At 41.0% G+C, this 22076-nt stretch overlaps 1 protein-coding gene across 1 annotated transcript in view; it reads left to right on the top strand.

Annotated features, from left to right (window-relative positions):
- Window positions 1-11437: 11437 nt before the first annotated feature.
- Window positions 11438-22076, top strand: part of RGS6 (regulator of G protein signaling 6) — a 245645-nt gene continuing 235006 nt past the window's right edge. The window contains exon 1 of the mRNA XM_030949741.1: window positions 11438-11615. The gene's annotated coding sequence lies outside the window, so the exon portion shown is untranslated. The remainder of the gene's footprint in view (window positions 11616-22076) is intronic.

The following is a 22076-nucleotide window of genomic DNA, read 5'->3' as shown; positions in this document are numbered from 1 at the left end:
GTGTTTTCATCTCTCATGATCTTTTTTTTTTGGTGGTTATCAATTTTATATTTTTGGCAGCTCCTTCTACAGTTCAGTGATTATAACTAACAATGCAGTGTACAGACACTGAAAACTGTCCTCTGCCGGGTCAGTCACAGAGAAAAATAATTTGATATTACTGGCAGACTAAGCCTGAAGCCAATGTTGTGTGCAAAAAGTACCTCTGAAGCTGGTCCTAATTTTTCCTAGAATAGTACTTCATGTTGATGTATATTTCATGCATTAAACTGCTGGTCTCATAACCCTATTTTAATGGTGACTGCAAAGCTAGAAACCTTGGATTTCTTGAGATCTCCTATATGGCATCTATAAGCATGTTGCAATATTGGGGTATTTTTGCATTTTCCTTAATAATTTTTGCAATTTTATTTTAAAAATATGTAACAGGATAGATAATTAAATGTCAAAAAACAAGATTTAATCCTCCAAGAGCTAGGTGTGCATGGTTCAACCCAGTGTTTTAATGCTTGGTATCATCTCAGGTTTAGGAAACAATGCTGAAGGGTAATGGTTTGTGCAAAATTTCATTGAGAGTTCAGAGTGCTTTGCAGGCACAAGTGTCTGAGTTTCTTGTTCAATCATCTGAATTTCTTCTCTCCCAGCTCCCGCCCTTTAACAGCTGGTCTGACCTGGCTGTCCAGACTCTCGCCAAAAGAAGGAAGAGATGGTGTCCACTCCAGAGGGCATAAAATCTGGATCTAAAATAGGTGAGTTACTTTTCTCCAGGTGACTACAGAGGAAGTATGGGAAATTGTGTTACAGGAGGGCCTAACTTTATGCCCATCTGAGATCATGAGGTGAATCAGTCTCTCATGTAGGAGAGAAGTCCTATAGCTGAGTCTGTGCATCATCGCCATCATATAACACAGTTCTTCAAGGTTGAGCTGGAGAATGAACAGAGTATTTTTACCTTTGTTTGAAATTAATTTTTGATAATGTAAATTCCTGTGAAATTGACTGGAAGATTAACATACACAAAGACTTGTTTGGTCTAGCAAAGACCAAACAAGTGCCTCTGTTTTCAAAAGATGCATTGCCAGAGAAGACAGCGTAGAACCCAGGTTGGGTTTTGTCATGGAGCATAGGTTTTTTAACTGTAGATTAAAAATGAGAACTGCTGAAAATAATTTTTAAAATATGACTTAAAACACCTGGGCATGGGTTTATGCATGGAAGCTAGAGGGGGTAGGAAGGAGATAAATATGTAGATTGAAGGCAGATGTAGGTTATTGAGTTGCATCTAAATGAGATAAAACCTGGTGGCCTGTTTAAAATGCAGTCTTGGTCCCCTGTTCCAGCTGCAGTCATCTTCATTTGTTACCTTTGGATCTGCTAGCCAAATGGACCTGTCCTGTAGCTGTGTGGCTACTAGGTCATCTGATGGAAGTGCAGGGAATGTGTGTGGCCAGGCCTTGGGTGAAACGGACATTTGGTAGCAGATGCCTGTGTTAGATAGGGTGTACACTGAACTTATGCTCCTCACCTTGGTGGCTTGGTGAGTTGTACTGATTGTTGGAGGCTACATCCATGGCTGTAATACTGAGTAAACACACAGCTGCTTGTGGCTGTGGACAGGATGGTAAAATTTCATCTTCACTGAGAGTTTTCAGGGTTACACAGCAAAAAAAGAAGCATGAGACCTGTTAAAGAACAGAAGCTTAGCTGTGATTTCAAGGTGACAAGTGACCTCCCAGCTAGGCTGTATCTCCAAATGTTGTTGCTAGGCTTTTGATTAGTGGTACTGTACTTGTACTATGCAGTTTGGAAACTCAATGTATCAGACTTGCAAAAGCAATAAAGACTTAGCCTGCTCAAGAGGTAGAGACAATAGAAATACTTCTGCGTTTTCCTGATCATTCAAAAAACTGAATAGTTGAGCATTTAGGAGGAGAGATATTTTATGTTCTGAAAGGGTGAGGAGGATCAGCTGATTATATCAGGGTGAATAGAGCTGGGTTTTTAGCTTATGTCGGTAAATTGTAGCTCACAACCACATGAACTGATCTGTGAGCCTTTTCTAAATATGTTCTACTGTCATGAAGGGTATTATTTGTTTGGACATGTGATTTAAAGGAGCAAAACTTAGCATAAGATCTCTAAGTCACTGCAAATACAAATATTTAAGTCAAAGCAAGATGGCTCAATGGCTCAATGGAGTAGTAAGGACTTTCTTTCTCCGTCTTTCAATACTTACACTTTCCCATATGATATTGCCATCAGCTGCTGAGCTAAATCTGAAAAGGCTTTTGGGAGGGAGGGCAATGAAAGATAGAGACAGGCAGTATCCAACAGAGTTAGATACTGAGTTATTAGTATGCTGATACTGTTAGATACTGAGTTATTATTATTGTTAGATACAGAGTTATTAGTGTTCTGAGAATACTAATAAAAGTGCACCTCAGGATATTTCCCACGATTATGTATTTGAATGAAACATGAAATCTCTTTACCTCTGCTCAATCTCCTTCAAAGTTGGAGTTCTGTTAATATTTTAATAAAAGAATTTCCTGGGAAAAATATATAAAAAAAAAAGAAGAAAGACTGAGTTTTAAACAAAAATTTTGCAGAAGGTAAATTGTGAACTTGTAAATATTTGTACTGAAAATATGTGCTGAGTTGCATTAGCAGACCATGCTCAAACAGCAGTTACAGATACTTCATTGTCAAAACGTAAGGATGAGTTCCAAGAAGCTCCACAGAGGATTGCTATAGGTCTCGTAGTACTCATTAATGGGTTGGATGATGACACAAAAAGAATCATTATTAAATTTGCAGATAATTTCAAGCAGCAAGAGACTGCAAGTATTGTAGAGGAGATTATTAAAATACAGTGATCTTGATAAATTGCAGGTATGATCTGAAAAGTGTGGGTAGAATTCAGGATGAATAAGAGCTACATTTAGACAGGGGCAAGAAACTGCAGAAACACAGGACAGCAAGGAACTCTTCTCAGAGAAATTCTGTGGGAAAATATTTAGCAGGCTTCCTAGAACACAAATTGAACAGAATGAAATAATGCTGAGCTAGTGCAAAATAGGAAAATGCTGCCCTGGGCTGTCTTTGCAGATGCAGACTGCTCTGCTCAGCACTGGTGAGGCTGGTGTGTACAGCAAAAGTGAGGTACACTTTTGCTGTACACACCAGCAAAAGTGGTGTGTACAGTTGTGGACACAACATAAATGTGAAGCAGCTGGAGGTAGTCCAAAGGACAGTGATCAGAATGGTAAAGCATTGAATAAACAGGCTGTAAGGAAAGAAAAGTTATCATGTCTAATCTGAAAAAATGGGTAAAAGACTTTAAAATATGAAATTCTGCTCCTAAGAGAACAGTAGTAATCTGCTTTCTACATCTGAAATGGAGGACAAGAAATAAAGGGCTCCAGTTTTAACACAAGATTCATCTTCAATATTAGGATGAAACCTTGTACAGATAATATTTCACTAAATAGTAGAAAAAATATGGCATCTCCAGCCCTGAATGTCTGTAAGAACTTGTAAATTTAGGTATAGTTGAGCCCACCCTGAGCAGTGAGCCAGACTCAGTGATTTTTAGTCCCCTCCTAAGCTACAAATTTACAAGAAGCAGACCCCCACCTTCTACTGAATAATTTACACATTTAGTTAAAATTAACTATACTATTCTGAATGTGCATCACTGCAATCAGCTTCTGAGGAATTTAGCCTTCAGTCTCTAAGAATGTAAGCAGGAACAAGTTGAAAATTTTAGAATTTGTAACTTGTCAAAATTTGGGCAGATTTTCATAAGATAGCATATCCTTGTCACCAAGGCCCATCTCTCTGGTACATTTTTAACAATAGTCTCAAAACATGGGCATATTCAGTTATAAAAATATATTTAACATGGGCAAAAGCCTTTTTTCATCAGATCTCCTTGCAACTGGTTAAGCTGATTTTGCTGTAACATTAAAAATAAAATTTAAAAAATCCAGACTTTTGCTGATTCATATAGTGAAACATTGTGGCCCAAGCAGTTGCAGATGGAGGATTCTCAACCATGCCTGCCACAGGTACTTACTTGAAAAAAGATTTGAAGCTTCACTGTTTCATTATCATTAATAAGGCGCTTTGAGATCCTGACATGATGTGTATTACATCTTTTAAAGCTTTGTGGAGTTGTTAACAGCAATGCAGATTTAAAGCAATTTCTTGGATAATAAGGAAAAAAATAATTAAACTCATGTTTTTTTTAAAATAAGTCCTATGCATGATTTTGAATTATGCATTGTGCAAGTGTTTTGTTTTCACATTCTAGTTTAACAGAGCAGACCAGTTTGAAATGTGTTTGAATTTAATTGGGCTGTATTAATCTCTTTACTGTCATAGTTTAACAGGCTGAGCATTGAAGTAAAGACTGCATTTCAAGCAGAGAGCTGCTGATGGAGTTGTTCTGGCTGGAGAGGGGGAAGATGAGACCAGAACTGAGCCCTGGGATCCATCTTGTATTTCACACTGCTGAGATCTGCAAAACTGGCATCTGGGTTCCTGGCTTTGTAGAGAAGGGAGATTCACAAACTTAGGAAAAGATGACAGCGCTCCAGTGAGACAAACCCTCTTATGTTCTTCTTCTGCTCAGCAGAGAGAAAGAAAGATTCTTCTTGTCACAGATATGAGCATCTGAGGTTATGCTCCAGCTTTGAATCTCTGAGTCTTTTCCCACTGTCCCTACTGTGAGCCTAAAAGAACCAGGTTTCCTAGGCTGTTATCTGTTTTTTGAGCCCTACTTCCACCCATTCATTTTAGTGAATGCTGTACAGCTGACCCCGACTCAGATCTCTTCCCTGTGCTGTACCTTCTCAGCAGTAGACAAGCTAGGACAATAATTGAAAATTATTATAAATATAATAAAGAAATGTTAATTGTCACTTGAATTTGAAGATGAGTTTAAGGACTTTTCTCATGCAAAGTGTAGAAATATTTGACTGCTCAGGTTTAACTGATGTTAATAGGAAAAAAATAAAAATAAACAAAATGAAGTAAGTGAATATTCGCCAAAAGCATGTCAAATGTTGAACTTCCCTGCCAAAACCAGAACATGCAGTGTGATGTTTAGTTACATAAATTAGCCAAAGAGGGAGAAGTGGTACCATTTGATTTAGATAAATCATCAACACCCTGCACATTTTTTGTAACTATTAGAGAAAAGATTTTATATATAAAAATGTCTGTGTACATAAAGTGAACATATGAAGATAGATAGATAGATACAGAAACACACAGACATGTGTTTCAATACGTGAAGTGTGTTGGTGGGTACTATAAATCATCCAAGTACAGAAAAGAAACATGGTTCATGGTGATGTTTGCAGTTTCTTCCATATGGGAAATGCTTTTTCAAAACCACGAGGTAATATAGTTTCTGCTGTGGAAAATGCACAGTTTAAGAAGACACAGATAAATGCTGGTGAGAGAGAGATATAGCATACAAACAATATGATCAGGGATAGGAAAGGCACATACTGCATCTTTCTGGATTTAAGGGTTTTTTAAAACATATTTCTTGCCTTCCTCCACACTTCAGGCTCCTCATTCCCACTGCACAGCAGTTCCCATCACTGCTTATGTAATTAATCAATCATAAAACGTATTTCAAATGGAAAAAAAAAGTCCAAAGGAAATTTCTGCAATATCACAGAAGAAAAAAGTCAAGAATGTTATGATGTGCTCAAAGTAAGTACTACTTCTGCAGGTTTTCCAGACCAGCGAGAAAAGACCAGCTGGAGAAAACCTGAATTCTATGGGAATTCACACATTTCTGCCACTTAGTGCCATGAGTTTTCATAATGTTTGGCTACCTGACATGGCAGAAGTTGAGGCTCTGCCATGTTCAGGAAAACTTTACAAGTTCAGATGAGTGCAGGCAGAAGGCTGTTCTTGACTAAAGGACAGAAAAGAATAAACATTGATAGATACAAAAAACTGATCTCCTGACAAGCTAAAAGATGTGGAAAGATCTTAGCCATTTATAGATGTTATAGAAGAATCTAAAATCCCCTCCACAGTCCTCTCTAACACAGGAAAGTATGAGACCATGCTAATTTCCGCACTCACCTGTGCTCTGACTTGCTCAGATATGAGATTGCCAAGGCAGAAGAGAAAAGCATGTCTCTGCTATGTTTGAACAAGAACCAGGATAATGAGGGAATGGAGCCTCTCCTCTTTGGATTAGTTGTATTGCTTTTTGTCCATTTTGGGCTTCCAGGTAAAACAATGTGAAGCAAAGCTTCTTAGACAAATCTCTTTTCAATACCTTCAGCAAACAAGGTCTTCCAGACTTTCCTAGGTGGATTTACTGTGAATTTTACTTTCCTACAGTGTTATTTATTGATAACAATGAACAGAAGAGCTGCTACTAATGCTCTTCTGATGTCTTTAGCTTTATTTAAAAAAAATTCTCAATACTTTTGGTTTTGTGATTTTCCTATACGGAATTCAAGTTCTTCCATGCCTGAAATTCACCACCATGGCTTTTCCCTCCAATGATAACAAGTCACCAAGAAATTTGTTTTAAGCCTCTCAAAATTTAAAAAGCATTAGAGCTGGCACAAACTTCATGTTTGCAAAGGCAACTGAAATCCCTTTGCACAAAGGGAGGAATTAAGCTCAACAAGGCCAGTACACACTGCCTCTGAATGGTTCCTATTAAGTTGTCTTTGTTCTTTTAGCTTGCATGATCCTTGTAGGTGTAGAAGTATACATTGTGCTTGATACTGTTTAGGTCATGGCTCTGAAACTGCCAGTATACGTTACTTGCGTTTTTCAGTCTGACATATTCAATTTCTGTGAAACACGTTAACATGGATCAATGGAAACCTCTGTGGGATGGGATCCCCACAGGGAAATTCTCCCTGTAGAGAAAGCACTCACACTTGTATAAACCTGGCAGATGTGGCATCATCTCCTACACTGTGTTCCCTTCCTTAAAGGGTATGCAGGAGGGACTCAACCACAGCAAGGCTCCTCACACTTGACTCTCAAAGGATAAAATTTCCTGCAGTCTCTGAGATGGAGGTGGATGGAAGAGATGTCTTTCAGTAGAGTTAGTGTGTTTTGGTGCTGCATGGCTGAAGTATCATTTTTCTAATTGCTCCCTTTTTCTGCTGAATCCATATGGAACACATCACACACAATAGAGATTTAGGGGTTTTTAAAGCGCACTTCCATAAAGACAGCCTAGGAATCACAGAGGGGTACCATGAAAGAGTATCTGAGAGCATTGAATGTAGAACACAGTGAAAAAGGGAGCAAGCATCACTTGACCTGCTGTTTATTGGTCACGATAACAGGATGCACAATAACTTTTTTCTTCTGGTAGGTGAAGTAAGGTAAGTAAAATTAATGGCACGCCATAACTTGCTCCTGCTGAAAGCTGGCATGAGTCTATACTGCCTGTAAATGTCAAAATTTGCTACTCAAGCTAGCCACCAATTTCATACAGTTAATTTAATGTTTACAAAACAAAGGATCTTTTTGCAAAACGGCCGAGGAATTCAAGAGTGTCTCTGCAGTCTGATACTCAGAAATGTAACATGAAATAAGCTAAGCGCTTTGAGCTGAGATTTAAAAAAAAATCTGTAAAAGATGTGCTAAAACCTCTTTAAAACTACAAAGAAACTGTAACATAACGACTGCCTGAAACAAAATAGGAGAAATAATTAATCCACCCGGCAAGGCCTTATTTAGTTTGCTTTAACAAAATCTGTAAAGCCTATTGCTCTGCTCTTCTAATGATGTAGGCTAAGACACAGGAGATAAGAAAAGCCAAGACACTGAAAGCTGTTGTAAAACTAGGTCACTGTTAAATTAAACATTTTATGAAAAATAGAACCTGCCTTGAACAACTCTGAAAACCTCTTTGCTTTTTTCATGCTCTCTGCCAGAGAGAGACACTTACTCCTCTTTATTGCCTTCATGAGAAAAAGCACTGCTTTAGTGACGTTTCAGCACTCACCTCGAGCTAACAGCTCCATTTTTTCTTGTAATTAACAGCTACTGAATATTTATGAAGTAAGTGCTATGGGGTAACACTTACTCATTCGATCAACAATGCTGTTGGTTTGCAAACTGAAAGGAAAACATTGGCCCTACATCAGAGCACTGCAACCACTGCAGCTGCAGCAGCTTCTGCCTTTCTGAGCTTTTCAAGCACCAGGAGAGGAGGATGCTACTGGCAGAAAGTTAACGATATCTACTCTTCCTTTTTTCAGATGATCACAGGGGAACATGCTGTGCTGTGACTCTTTGCCATGTAAAGAATCTGCTGGAATACCCTGGAGACTCCCACTGTTGAGCTGTGAGTAAGAGTTAGCAGAAGCCCTGTGAGCATGTGTAACTCTAGTGTCAGCCACGATATGCAAGGATTCAAAGTTGTGCATTCTGAAGCTGATAAAAGGACCTCTTTACAGCAATGAGGATAATACAGCTTTGGGACAGCATTACTGGGCATGAGGGAAGTTTTCTACCACTGCAGTCTTCAATAGAAGATATAATATTTTATAAAATGTGTGGTTTTGTCATTGAAATCAATGTCTGGGATAAAGAAAAGCTGAACAAATATTTCCAATAGGAAACGTTAGTGAAAATGAAAATTCTAGCTCAGGTTCTTCAGTTTTAATGATGTATCATTAAGAACAGGTGGTTTTCCATGCTTGGTGTGGACCATGGTGGTTTCTTCTGGCTTTCAGATCTCATAATATAATACAGAGGAAAGGGATTAATAATTCTCTGCACTCCTGGCCAGAAAAATGCATGACAGTCCCTCCCCACACATTCTTCTCCAGTGCTTACTAAGCATAGCAGTGTTTCAGTTGCAAGGTCTTTTTCTCCAAATATTGCCATATGTGTGTAGTTCTCCATCAACTTGAGATGTCCCACTGATCTAAATGGAACTGTTTGTGCATCTCTAATCATACTCATCAAACTGCTGGACTCTCCTGCTGGGAAAGAAGCTAAACTGAGAAACGGTTGCTGTGATGAACCAAATCTGACTACATTGTTTTCAGCATAAGGATCAATGTAAATACAAAGCTGGCTCAGTTTTATCAGGTTTTAATTATGTATCATTTATTTTAGTAGTTAATGCATGAGAATAAAAAATGTTGCTGTGCCATTTTGCTTCATACCATTTATTACTTTAAGGGACCAAAGAATCATTGTGACTCGAGAGAAGCCAATTTGCCTTTCCTTTTATTTGTACTTTTTGGTTATAATTTCTTCTGCTGAGCATGATTAAAATAAGCATAGATGTCACTTTTGCTTTAATGTTCCCATTTAGCTTCCTTTCTCAACATCATGGGCTGCTGGAGTATGGTAACACTAGGCTGCATATACTTCCAGAAAACATATTGGTAATTTCTTTGAATTATAATGTTAATACACATATGAAATATTTTCTATCTGTCTTCTACTTTGAAAACAACCTTTCTATAGAACTTACCTTTTAGTCTGATATATTCAAGCACTTAGATTTGTTGGCTACTGCATGCACACTCCTTTGAGGGAGCTGTGAGAACAAAGACTGTGTAGAGTAGTCTTGAAACAGTTTTTCCTGAACAGACCTCATATAGGACACTGAAATACTTCACCATTGATATTATATGTAGTCATACCCCAGCATAACTCAATATAACTAGTGATTTAAAATGCTTTGCTGAGAAAATCTCTAAAAAATTAAATCTTTATTTCATAGGTTGCCATTCTCTCTTTCCTCCCTTTGCCAGACAGCTTTATGTGGCAAATAATATATAATATGCTTTGTTTAATCCAAAGGGGATGAAAATTAGTTTAAATTCAAACTTGATATAAAGGGCAATATTTTTTAGATTAATTTTATTTCAAAAAAGTATCCCAAAAATATGCTGTGATGTTTGAGAGGTACATTTTCTTTGAACAAAACGTTTTAACCTGCCACAGAAGCTTTTAAATGCCCACAGCTGAAATCTGAAACAATCAATTGAATCAACACCCTGTAAAGTCTAGTAAGGGTCAATGACTTGTGTGAGGCATAACTGAATTTTGCCACTAAGATGCAATTTTGAGTGTGACAGAGAAACAAATGTATAAGTCTGTGTTGATGAAGGACCTTTTTGAAAAAGCATGTAAACTCTGCAAGCTAGAAACTGGCATTTGCAAGACTAAGGAAGGAGTAGCCAGTAATGGTAAAGATGGACATATGGATCCAGTAAAAATGGAAGGGATGCACAGCTGAACCAGAAATATTTTTTTCTTTTTAATTTCATATTTGAATTACTGCAGCAGTTTAGTGTACCAGATATCACCAGAAATTGTGCTGGGCAGACTACAGCATAAAATAACAGGACATCCCTACACATGATAGCTTCTGGTGTCAGTCAGAGGGCTTATGAAATATAAACCTGGCTTTGGTAAGATCCAGGATGTTAGGAAATTGAGGGAACAAACAACACACAAGGGCTTTTAAGGCAGGCTACACGAGTGGGTAAAGGAACCTTTCCTCTGTGCGGCTGACAGCCTCATTGTGAAGAGTTTCAACAGTAATAATGAGTCTGATGCGTGGGAAGCAGACCTTGGAAATTCACAAACTTTGGCACGGAGATGGGCGTGGCTACGTCCGGTGAATGGTCTGCCCTGGTGCATCCTAACGCAGGGATCTCAGACCTGAGGGTCAGCTTGGGGCAAGGTGGGTTTAACTTGCCGTCTGGAGAAAAAGGAATAAAAATCTCATCCAATAGAGAAATCGGTGGATAATAGCCTAAGAAGTATGTGAGCTACTTTGCCCACGAAGTTAATCTGTGGAAACTCATCCTAATCAACCGCAATGTCTTTTGCCCATGGGACAGGTCTGTGTAAAAGGGCTGGGTCTCCAAGCTGTTTTGTTGGAGTTACGGTGCCTGTTAAGATCGATGGTGGTGTGCAGAGCCCAGGTGTTATTTAGGGAATCCTGGCTGTTGGAGGAAGGTGACCAAGAGATGAGGCTTTCCCGGTTTCAGATGGAGGACTTTAGCCAAACGCTTAAATTGTGTGACTCAACACATAAACAAGATTGTAAGAGAGATACAAGGCTTGCCTTCGGCTTCATGCCTTTCTTCAGGGCTGCGCCGAGTGCCCCAGCAGCGGCCGGGGTGGCGGGACACGGGAGCTGAAGTTCCCCCACGCCACCGCCAAAGGGCAGCTGGCTCGGCACCGGGGGAAAGGGGCGCCGGGGCCGGGCGGGGGCGGCGCGCCCGGGCCGCCCGCAGCGGGCGCTGCGGGGCCGGGGCTGGGGCCGCCCCCCCCCGCCCGGCGCGGGCTCGGTGGAGGGTCGGGGGCGGCAGCGAGGGGCTGGGCCGGGCCGGGCCGGGCGGGGAGGGGCGCAGTGTGCCCGCGGCGCTCGGGTCGCGGCAGATTGGCTCGGCCGCCGTCCTCGCCGCAGCAGGAGGGGCGCTGAGGAGAACGGGAGGTTTTTGGAAGAGGCGCACAGAGGAGCCCCGGGCTGGCCGCCGGCCCCGCCCGCAGGCTCACGCCATGCTGCGGGCGCTTCCCCGTCTCTGAGGAAAGGCGAAGGGGCGTCAGGGGACGGCGGCGACGCGATTGCTAAGGTAATGGAAGTGGGCTGCTCTCTATCGCCGTCTTTTTCCTGCTTATTCGCATCTATGTGGCGAGTGGTTGTCACTCGGCTGTGCGCTGTCAGCGGGATTCCCGAGCCCCCGGGGTGGCAGTTCGCTCCCGGTCGGCAGTAGCGGACGGGTGCAAGGTGTGTGTTCTGCGTGTGTGTTACGTGTGTGTCTGTGTCTGTGGTGCCCTGCCGGGGGGAGGCTGTGCCCTGCCCGGGCCGTGCGGACCCCGAGAGCGCCGCGGCTGCGGTTCGCCCTCCCGCGGGGTCCGGAGGAAGGGGCCCGGCCTCGGGCCCCGGCGCAGGAGGCGCTGTCCGGGCGCTGTCCGGGCGGTGCGGAGTGCCCACGCCCCGCGGGGCGCGGCTCTGGGACGCGGTGTCCCGGCAGGTATGAGGGTAGCGCACGGGGAGCCGGAGCTCGGTGGGGACGCAGGACAAGTTGTGGTGCCCAGAAACCGCAGGTCTTTTCGGGGAAGGACGAGGGGGAGCGAGCTCTGGGGTGCAGCTTGAAGGGGGAGCTGATGCCCTGTGGAAAACTTGGGAACTGTTTCGCTTCGGTAGCGTATTGCAATAATACACTTCCATCCGCCGACAAAGTGCGTTTGCGTGAAGGCAGACTGGTGTGTGAGAGTAAAGCTGCCAGGCACTCTCCTCCCAGAGTCTTAATCTCCTGTGACACTGAAAGCATCTTCTTAGTCACTAGATGTGATGGTATAAGTATAGGAGTGTGTTGCAGGGCCAGTAAGAAGCTTCGAGTGCTTTTTTTTCCTGAGGAAGATGCTGATTTTTGTATAAATAACGGCACGCTGCCGCTTGTAAGCCGCAGACGTAATAGCAGCCTGGGCTGTTGCTCCGAGGAGCTGACTACGCCTGTGGCTCTGAGCTTGGCGTCCCGTCTGCACCGGCGCTGCCCTCGCTGGGACCGCCGAGGTAAGTCAGGGCTCCCTTCAGCTGATCTGTAAGGGACTTGGCAGAACTGCATCCCAGTTGTAGCCTGTGTGCTACATGATGCTTCCCTGAAATCAAAGATATGCATAATTTGCCCTTGATTGAATGATATTTGCTGACTGGCAGTGTATAGGGATTGGAAAGCAGGAAAATCTGTCTTTGATCAATAAATTCATACTGCAAAACTCACCTTTGTGTTGGTGTGTTGAAGCAGACATTGGTGGTTTCCCATCCCAAAGAAACCTACTTTTCCTCTTTGTTTCTGGAGGAAGTGCTTTGTGAGCTGTTAGTGTGGGATTTATTTTTATTTTGGAATAGAAGTATATTTGATATAGTAAGTTTCCTTTTTTATTTTTAATTTTTTTTGTAATGCCAAATTTGTTCTAATCTTGCAGATCAGAAGAACTAGGAATTGTTTACTGTGGGGTTATGATCTATGATACTTTCTCACCAGCTGATTTGGAACTCTTTCACTATACTTCCTTGTAAATCTACTTTAAAAAGAGGTCAGATGTTGAAGAGCAGTTGTTGGCTTGGGGCCATATTGTTACGAGCACAGAATAATAGTGTTCATTGCTTGAATATGTGTGTGAAATGCTGAAGAAGCTGTTTAGAGTCAGCCAATATTGACTTTATTTTTAGATGAGCTGTTCCTTTTTCTAATGACCTGACTGATAGAACAATTGATGACAAACATTTCAATTTCCTTCCTAACTGGCTACAAGTGTGATGGATTAGATAGCCGTTCTTTTTTCCATTCTGAACTGTATTAGAGGGAAAAGCAGTGATTTGCTACACATCTTACAGTGAAGTTTATGGTAGTAGTAGATTGCTGTTCACCTGATTTTTCTGGTTTTTTTTCCTTGCTAGCCTTCCCTTCTAAGAAAAGTTGCAGCAGGTTGCTGCATAAAGTAATTGTCAGTGCTGCTTACCTTGGTTTCTCTCTGATAGTTCCTGTGGTGTGGGTAGTACAGATACCTGTTTTAAACAATGATGCCTGTGGATGAGACGAAAAGGTGTGTCCTCTTGAAGCAGCAGTTACCTCCTTGCCTACCACTTACAAGATGTTTCAGTGTCTAGCATGTAATTCTGGTGGGCACATTGGTACAGCAGAGGTGAGCAGAGTGCTTTTCATTTGTAACTCTGCATTTGGTAGCGCTTCTGAGGCAGCTGAGGAAAGCTGAGTGTATGGACAAGAAATGCCTGGCTTTGTTGTCGTCCATTTGAGCAGACAAGAAGGGAAGAAAAGGAGAGGGCAGTCCTGTCCCAGCAGACTGCAGCAAACTAACAGATGGCAGGGGAGAGAAGAAGCTAATATATATGGAGTAGCAGGAAGAGAAAATAGCTGCAGTGTGTTGTTTTAACATGGTGCGTTGGGATGCTGTGTTAGTCTGTGGTGAAACTTGGGGATCTTGCAGTGCTGTGGCTCAGGCTTCCTAATACAAATACAAAGGTGTTGTGGGGTGATGATTTTTTTCTTTCCTCAATAATGATATGAGTCTTCAGCCTTTCAAGAATGAGGGGTAATTAAAAGAGGGGCTTTGGCTGGGTGTATCTTTGATATTGTTTGTGCTCGTTACCAGGAGCTTCAGTTTCTGGAAGCACACCATGGCTCTCTAGAGGAGATATTGTAGGAACAAACAGGTCCACTTCTCTGAGCAGCCCTGGGCTATTTCAGGTAAAAAATATTGCACTTAATTGTTAGAACTGAAGTGCTCCTGTTTCCTCCTGACACTCTTTTCAACATCTTCATGGCTGCATTATTATTTATGTCAATTCACACCATGGCATTATAATTACAAAGAAAACCTGGGTAGAATAAGAAAATGATGTTGGTGATTTGGAAGGGTGTTTTTTCAATTCAGACTGTGAAGTGCTGTCCCCAGTGCGGTGTAAGATAGCACTCTGCCTTGTGAAGTTACCAAGCAGCATGGTGGCCCTGTGCTATTACTGAAGGTGTAATAGTACATTTAACCCTGTTCATTTGCAGCTTGGTCTGCATGAGATAAGCTGACCAGAGCTGTGCTGGCCAAGCACATTTCAGAAACTGTAGGTGGTGATGGTGGTTTTTTCAGAAGCATCTGGTCAGTCACTTTGTTCCTGTGGAGTTACACATCTGACTTCCTCAGGCTACAAAATTTCCTCTTGGCATCTTTGAGCACTTGCATATAGTTGCACGTCTTCGTATTCTGAACTGAATTATTATGTTCCTACACCTCTAAATCTATTTTTTTCCTAAAATTTCTGCCTTCATTCTTCATCTTTTAACTTTCTGCCTGGTGATTGTGAGAACAATGCTTGCATTTTGGTGGTGGTGGATTTATGGGGGTTTAGAGGTGGCTAGAGTACTTTGAAAAATTTGGTGTGTCTTTATGTCTTTGAAAAGATAATAAGAGATGTATCATGGAGAGTTCTAAATGGTTTGATTGCAACTTTCCCTCAATAATATAGTGGCATTTAAAGTTTATACAGGATGATATTAGTGTTAGTGTATCCACAGTATTTTCTTAATCTATTATTCTACTATATTTCTTAATCTATAAATTTTACCATGAAAAGGCATTTCCAAGATTTCAGTTAGTGTTTCCAGCACATTGTGGTGACTGAGGAATGAGCTAATTTCTGTTGTTGTGCTCTATCTATGAAGAGGAGAAAGAAAGAGGAGCTAATTTGTGTTTTTCTTGTTGGTTGTCAAGCTCTAGAAAGATTGTGGAGTCAAGAGAGACTGCTGCTACCCACTTATGTTGCATCAGATCTCATTTTTAACATCTCTGCAGCGGGTGGCAAAGAATGTGGAGAGAAGGAAAGAGAAGAAGATTAAAATTTCAGTGAGCAATAAGGTTCTGACACTGACATCCCAGGAGCTCTGCATTGTCATGCTGGAAACAGCTGTGTATTCCTAGACTCAGCAGCACAGGTACTGCCCTTTGCCTGCACAGGGGTGGTGGGCACCATGAGGCAGTGAGAAGGAATTAGTGCTGCACTTTTGCGGGAATCTTCAGTTACACACTATAAACATTAACCTGATTGTAAAGGACAATATTTCATCTTTTTCATTGTGTGCTCTTAGAACCTGGCATCAGCGGTGAAATGTTCACAGGGTAGTTAAAAGATCCTCACGCTACAGACCTCCTATGCTATGAGGATGTGTGTTAAGGAAATGATAACTAATGGCTTGAAAGTCAGGATTTAGATGTCCAATTTATTGCTCTGTCATTTGTTGTGTGAATGTGGGAAGTCACTTAATTTCACTGTGATTTAATTTATCATTTTGTAAAAAAAATGCTAATTGCTTGTGTCACAGATGAGCAACTAGGTTTAGATTGCATTCACCAGTGCAAAAGCAATCTGGCAGAGACATGTATTAGCTCAAATAAACTAACTGTCTTTAACAGGACTATTTTACTCTAACAGTTGCAGTAGTCAAGTATATTAGTATTTATAGTGTATGTAGTTATATTGGTATTTGTAGCACTCCAGATATGGCATTGTGAAGTTCAGGTTAAATTAACCACAGCACTGGGGTTTGTAGGCTTTGCTGAACTGTGTGAATGTGTGGTGTTTGGACTTGAGCTTGCTAATTCAGGAGTGGCTTAAGTGCTTTTTACATTGTAATTACTGAAGTGATTTGTGTGTAATTTGCATCTGAAAAGGCTGTGTGCTGTTATGATAAACAGCAGGGCAGTGAAATCACAGTGTATTGCGTCATGTCCTTGAAGTAGGTGGCATACAACCAGTTGTGTTCATTTGCACCAAGGGTATTTCATGGTACCACATCTTCAAGGACACCTGTGCTTTTGGGTCGCAAATTTCCTATTTTATTTGATTGCAAGGGTTTTGCAATTTTCCATCATCTTGAGAATGAACAACCGGCAGGAACTCGCAGCACTTTGGGGCATTTTAAATGAGATTATGCAGTCACTGATCAATGTAGGGCTGGATTGCTTCTATGAACTTGCATAAGATTGCTTGAAGGGAACTTCATTTCAGCAACCTCTATTGGGAACAGGGAGTTTAGGTGGAGTAAATTTGAATTTGGAATCTAACAAGCACTGAGGCCTATGTTTTTTTTGTTTAGTTTTTTTTTTAATTTTAGTATTTTCTTACCAGTCTGTATTAGAGCATCCATTATTTTGTGCATCTTCTCATTCAGTTTTATATTTGAATCAATTTTCTTCAGTTGTTTTCAGCTTACTGGATACAATGTAAAATACAAAGTGCAGCCCATGCCCCAGAAGTAGCTTACTGAAAATGCAATTAGTATTTCCTATGGTATGTAAAGGCAAGGCACTTTCAGAGATGGTGTATTTGATGGACCAGCTTCAAAGAATGGGAAGCTCTTAGCACACCTTAACTGATCCAGTAGAAGATTTATATTGGAGAATAGATTAGAAGTCTACCCTCAAGCTCTGTATTAACAGTACAGTTACCCATTTTCCACAGGGAATGATTCTGGACAATAAGTTGGCATTGTTGCAAAACAACAGAATACAGCTTCAGCTTTGTAGCTGCTGCTCCTTGCAGGCTGATGGTGCTGAATAATTACTGCTGTAGTTTGGGATCACCAATTCACATGAAGTTCAAAGTTGATCTATAACTATCTCGTTGCATTTCTAAATTTATATAGCACTGGCACTTGTTTTAGTAAAATATTCAGCATATACTTGCTATCGCATTCTTTGTAGCTATCCTTGGTAACAGCATGTTGGCTCAGAGCCTTTCCAAGAGGCCTTGTGCTCACAGCAGTATTATTTTATTGGAAGGGAGACTGATTACCGGTGAACGCTGCATTTTTTTTCTGAATTCTTTGGAAGAGGGGTGGCTGTATTGGAAGCAGTTTCTTCTTGCTATAACATAATTCTGGTCCATTAAAAGTAAATGTAATATGCAAGTGCCCATTTTAACAATTGATTTCGTAAAGGGAAAAAAATTGCCTAGTTAACCAGCAATTGGTATGTCAATATTCACTACAATACATCTCCATTCCATTTTTTCTTCTGGTTATCTTGGGAAGTCAGGACCTAGTCAAAGTTAGATGCCAAAAATTACTTTATATTGACTTCCAACCCTATGTTTCCTGGATGTAACATCCAGATCCAGACAGTATTTTCAGCATTCTAGAATAGCTAAGAATATGTGCAGATTTAGAAATATATAAAATCAAAATGGAGTGTGTGGAAAGCTGGGAAAAGGGGAGGAAAGTAATTCATTTCTATGGCTTATCAAGAAGCAGTCTGATCACTGGCCAAGTGACTGAGGCAGATCACCAGTGGCTCACACAAATGGAACAACTGGAACTCTCCATGCTGAGTGTTGTCTGTTAGACGGTAACAGCATAAGCACTACCATGCTGAGGTGTCTCAGATGGAGAGAAAATTGCTCAAGACCATGGAGAGCACCCTTTTGGAGGTGGTGTGAGGCCTTGGTAATCCCTGGTTAACAATATTCTGCTTAGACCACTAAACCATTAATATTTACTTTTTTTTTCTTAACGAATGTACATGATTTGGAACAGCAAGTGATTGGTGAGAAGTACCTGCAGGCATCTGCACATTAGAATACTCAGGGGCTGAGTTTAAACTTGTGTGTATCTGCAGGAAGCCAAGTGACTTGGATTGACTCATGTGAGAGCTAGTTTGGTCTAAAAGATGTCTGTGTTCATACTGCATATTCTTGGCCAGAGGGGTCTCAGACCTCTGGCCCTTAGCTAGTACCTCTGTGGCCTGAAGATACAGTGATTGTTGTGGATGGTTTTGTTTTCAAGCATAATGTTTAAAAAAAAGTGAGATTGTCCTGCAGCCCACCAGAAGGATGAGGTTGTGCATTGTAGGACTTGGGGCATGTTGGGAAGCTGGAGAGTGTTGCAGAACCTGTTGGGAGACTGATGCAGACATGGATAAGAGGTAGGAACCCCAACCTTGTGTGAGATGATCCATGCTGGCTCTTGAAAGCAAGTGCTGATGGTGGAGAACTGTGTTCCCATCTGTGTGTCTGCTTAGGTTGGGAGCTCTACAAAAGAGAACGTGGGAGCAAACCAGCAATTAAGCACTGTGGGTGATCAGGAGCCCAGAGCTTGCTCCCTGGCCTAGTACTGTGTGGAAATGCAGACATACCTGTAGGATGTTCTGGGGCAAGTTTTCCACAGGTGAAGCACTTAGTTATGGAAGGGCACTGCACCTTTAGGAAATGTCTGTAAGAGTAGTAGAAATGGGAAATCCCAGCCTTCACCGGATCCGAGTTTCCCTAAAAAGAGGAAAAAGGGGGTGTCCTGGAACTGTATCCTCTCTTCCTGCTGTCTCAGACTGAGGCAAAAGCATTTTGGCTTGTTCCCTGGCCTAGATGTGTGCCCATCCTTCATCCTGCCAATTGTAGAGTGAGAAAAGTGTTGAGCCCCTGTGCTTCAGCACAGAGCTGCCTCTGAGCTTTTACCTTAGAAAGAGGGGGAATGGGGTCCTTTAGAGCCCTTGAATTCAGCCAATGTGAACAAAACTGTTTTCCCACAAACAAAGAGGAATTTGTTTGACAAAAATTTGAACATTAAGTGCTGCTGCTGGAAGTGTTTATACTTTATTCCTTAAAAAAAGCAACAGACTGAGTATTGTTGATAGTACTGCAATGCTCATCACTTTCAAGGAGGGGCAGAAGGTCTGGGATGATCTTCTACTAGGAAACTATTTTTGGAGTAATTTCAGTTTCAATTTGATGTCTAAAAGAAAGGATTGAAGGATTTTTAGGTCCTTTGGGAACTATACTTCACTGTAAGCAGACTTCCCTCTCTGCCCCTCCAGTGCAGGGGGGCAGTGCCATGAAGGAGGAGTAGAGGTGAATTGTGCAGTGCTTGGACTGAGCTACACCACTGAAGAGCAGAGGATATCCCAGGTAGGTCCTGGGGATCCGCTGTCTAGTGTATTCACCTTGGCCAACAGGATCAGCTTAATGATAGGCTGTATGTTGCCTTCCAGTATACACAACTAGCATGGCATGCCCACGTCTTGGTTTAATGAAGTAATAATTAAGCAGAAAAAGAATTAGAAGACAAGTATTTCTTCCCAGTGCAGTTTTAGAGAGATTTATGTAATGAATGTGAAATATCAACTTAATATTAATGGAGATTAATTGAATTCGGTGTGATTTTCCTTCCGTCTCTTCCCTCCTGTCACCTTAATAATGACCTGTTTGATCTCAATATTCTAGCAGATCAGGTAGAGATTTTTCCTATTAGGTAATTATGAGTTCAGCAAGGCATGTGGTTATATGATTTCTCAGGCATGTGAAAAGTTGTGTAGTCTAGTTGTATTTCACTAATTAGAAAAAAATTACCTAGGTATTAATGACATGAAATTGTAATTTACTTTATGATTGTGTGCTGAAGCACTAAATCTCTCATAATTTGATATTAACACTATGTGTCAATTATAAGCTGCCCTTGAAATATATAATTACATAGCATAAAGGTAATTTTCACTTATTGTCACCCAAAATTATATTCCAGCTGAACATTCCTGACTTCATGGGAATTCATTTAGCTGATTCTGTTTTCTCTGATTCAGTTTTCCCCTATTTTAAAAAACTATCTTATTTTATCTCACGTGTGCAAGAAATTTTTTGCATTGCAAATTTTGTATATTAAGTTTACAATTTATTTATTTATTATGATGCAGAATAGGAGTTGACATATGACCTTGTATTATTTTGTTAAATCCAGGTAATATTTTCGAGAAATAGTTTTGCAGGACTTCTTCTAATGTACTTCTTTCTTTCTCTATTATGTAAAAAACCCCAGAGTGCATAAGGGCTTCTAGATGTGTTGATTTCTATGGAACACATGGGGATTTGTGTCTGTAAGAGGTTTCTTACAGCAGTCTTGTTTCCAATGGTCTTTTCTGACAGCAATCAAGGTGTTTGGGAACACTAAGGGGAATCTCTTAATTTACTGTTCAGATGCTTTCATTGAATTTACACATACACAGAGATTAAATGCTGACAGTATTTGTGGATTAAAATGTAAAGGTGGTTTTCTTTGAAATTTTCTAGTTACAGTTCTGTATGAGAAACTCTAAAAAGGTAAACTAGAAAAAGTTATTTTCTTGATTTTTAGAGCATATTTTTAATTGGTTATTCCACCGTAAAGTTCACTCCTCATTTCATGACATATGGGAGCCTTATCTCTTTGCAGCTTCTGGTTTTTGGGAGAGTGAGGAGCCTGATCAGATAAGAGCGAGAGAGAGAACTCTTAATGTGATTCAGTGCATTTTGTCAGCAGCTGCCTGTCTAATCCAGTGTGCTTATGTTTCTTAGGGGAAAAGCAGAAGTGTTAGATAAGAAAGAATAAAACATAAAAAGGAAAAAAATCAGTGAGAGGAGAATGCACCCTATCTTTTTAGCATATTTTTGGTAATATTTTTCAAAGGCTTAATAGACCATCTACTAAGAAGTTAAAGACTGCTGATTTTGTCCTTGTGTGTGGCAGAGTGAGAGAATGGTTAGCACAAATGGTTTTCAATTTTTATCACTTTTGGTGCTGAGGAGTCCAGATTGCTGCAAGCACAGCTATTGTCAGAAAAACAGCTGTGGGAAAACAGCATCTTTGAACATGATATTTAAAATTTAGAGATGATTTATTTCTTTGAAGACATGCATTTGGATTTAGATTGCTGGTGTGTGGCTTCAGGCTGGGATGAGTTAGCCCTGATAATACAGCAAACTGCCCAAAGGAGAAAGGAGCTGATAGCACTCTTCAGAAAGTAAGTGGTGAGGTTCTTAGCTGGAGGCTGTCTTAATTAAGTTGGAGGCTTATTAAAAAAAAAAACAACAAAAAACCTACATAAAATCTTCGTTTTTACTCTTCTCAGCTAAGTGTAGCTGAAATCTCTTTATAAGGCTGAGCTGGATTCACTTCTGGCTGATACATCACAAGCACGTGCTTAGAGAAAGATTCAGAGGACTAACTATTTTCAGTCTGTGAAGTGTTGTAAGGTTGAATTCCTGCTTGCGTCTGGAGTAGACTGGGATGACAGTGAGGAAAAAAATTGTGTAGGTTTTTTTGGTTTGTTTCTTAAGAGAGGACTGTGCGAATCAGATGTGGACTTTTATGCACTTTTACATTATTAAAGGGTTGCAAATGCAGCATGTTAACACTGTAGTAGGGTAAAAAGGCTGTGCTTTGACCGTGGGCAGTCTCATTTGTGTTTGCAGCAGGCAACTCTCTGGAGAAGGATATGGAGATCCTGGTGGACAAGCTGCCCATGAGCCAGCAGTGCCCTTGTGACCAAGAAGGAGAATGGCATCCTGTGCTGCATTAGGAAGAGCATTGCCAGCAGGTCCAGGGAGGTGATCCTGCCCCTCTGCTCAGCCCTGGTGAGGCCAAATCTGGAGTGCTGTGTCTAGTAATGGACTCCTCAGTACAAGAGAGACATGGAGCTCCTGGAGCAAGTCCAGCAAAGGGCTGCAAAGATGGAGGGTACTGGGGCATCTCTTTTGTGAGGAAGGGCTGAGGGAG

Source organism: Camarhynchus parvulus, chromosome 5, assembly GCF_901933205.1.
Source record: "Camarhynchus parvulus chromosome 5, STF_HiC, whole genome shotgun sequence".
Classification (NCBI taxonomy): Eukaryota; Metazoa; Chordata; class Aves; order Passeriformes; family Thraupidae; genus Camarhynchus; species Camarhynchus parvulus.
The sequence above is the reverse complement of the archived record's forward strand: the minus strand, read 5'-3'. Positions and strand labels throughout refer to the sequence as shown.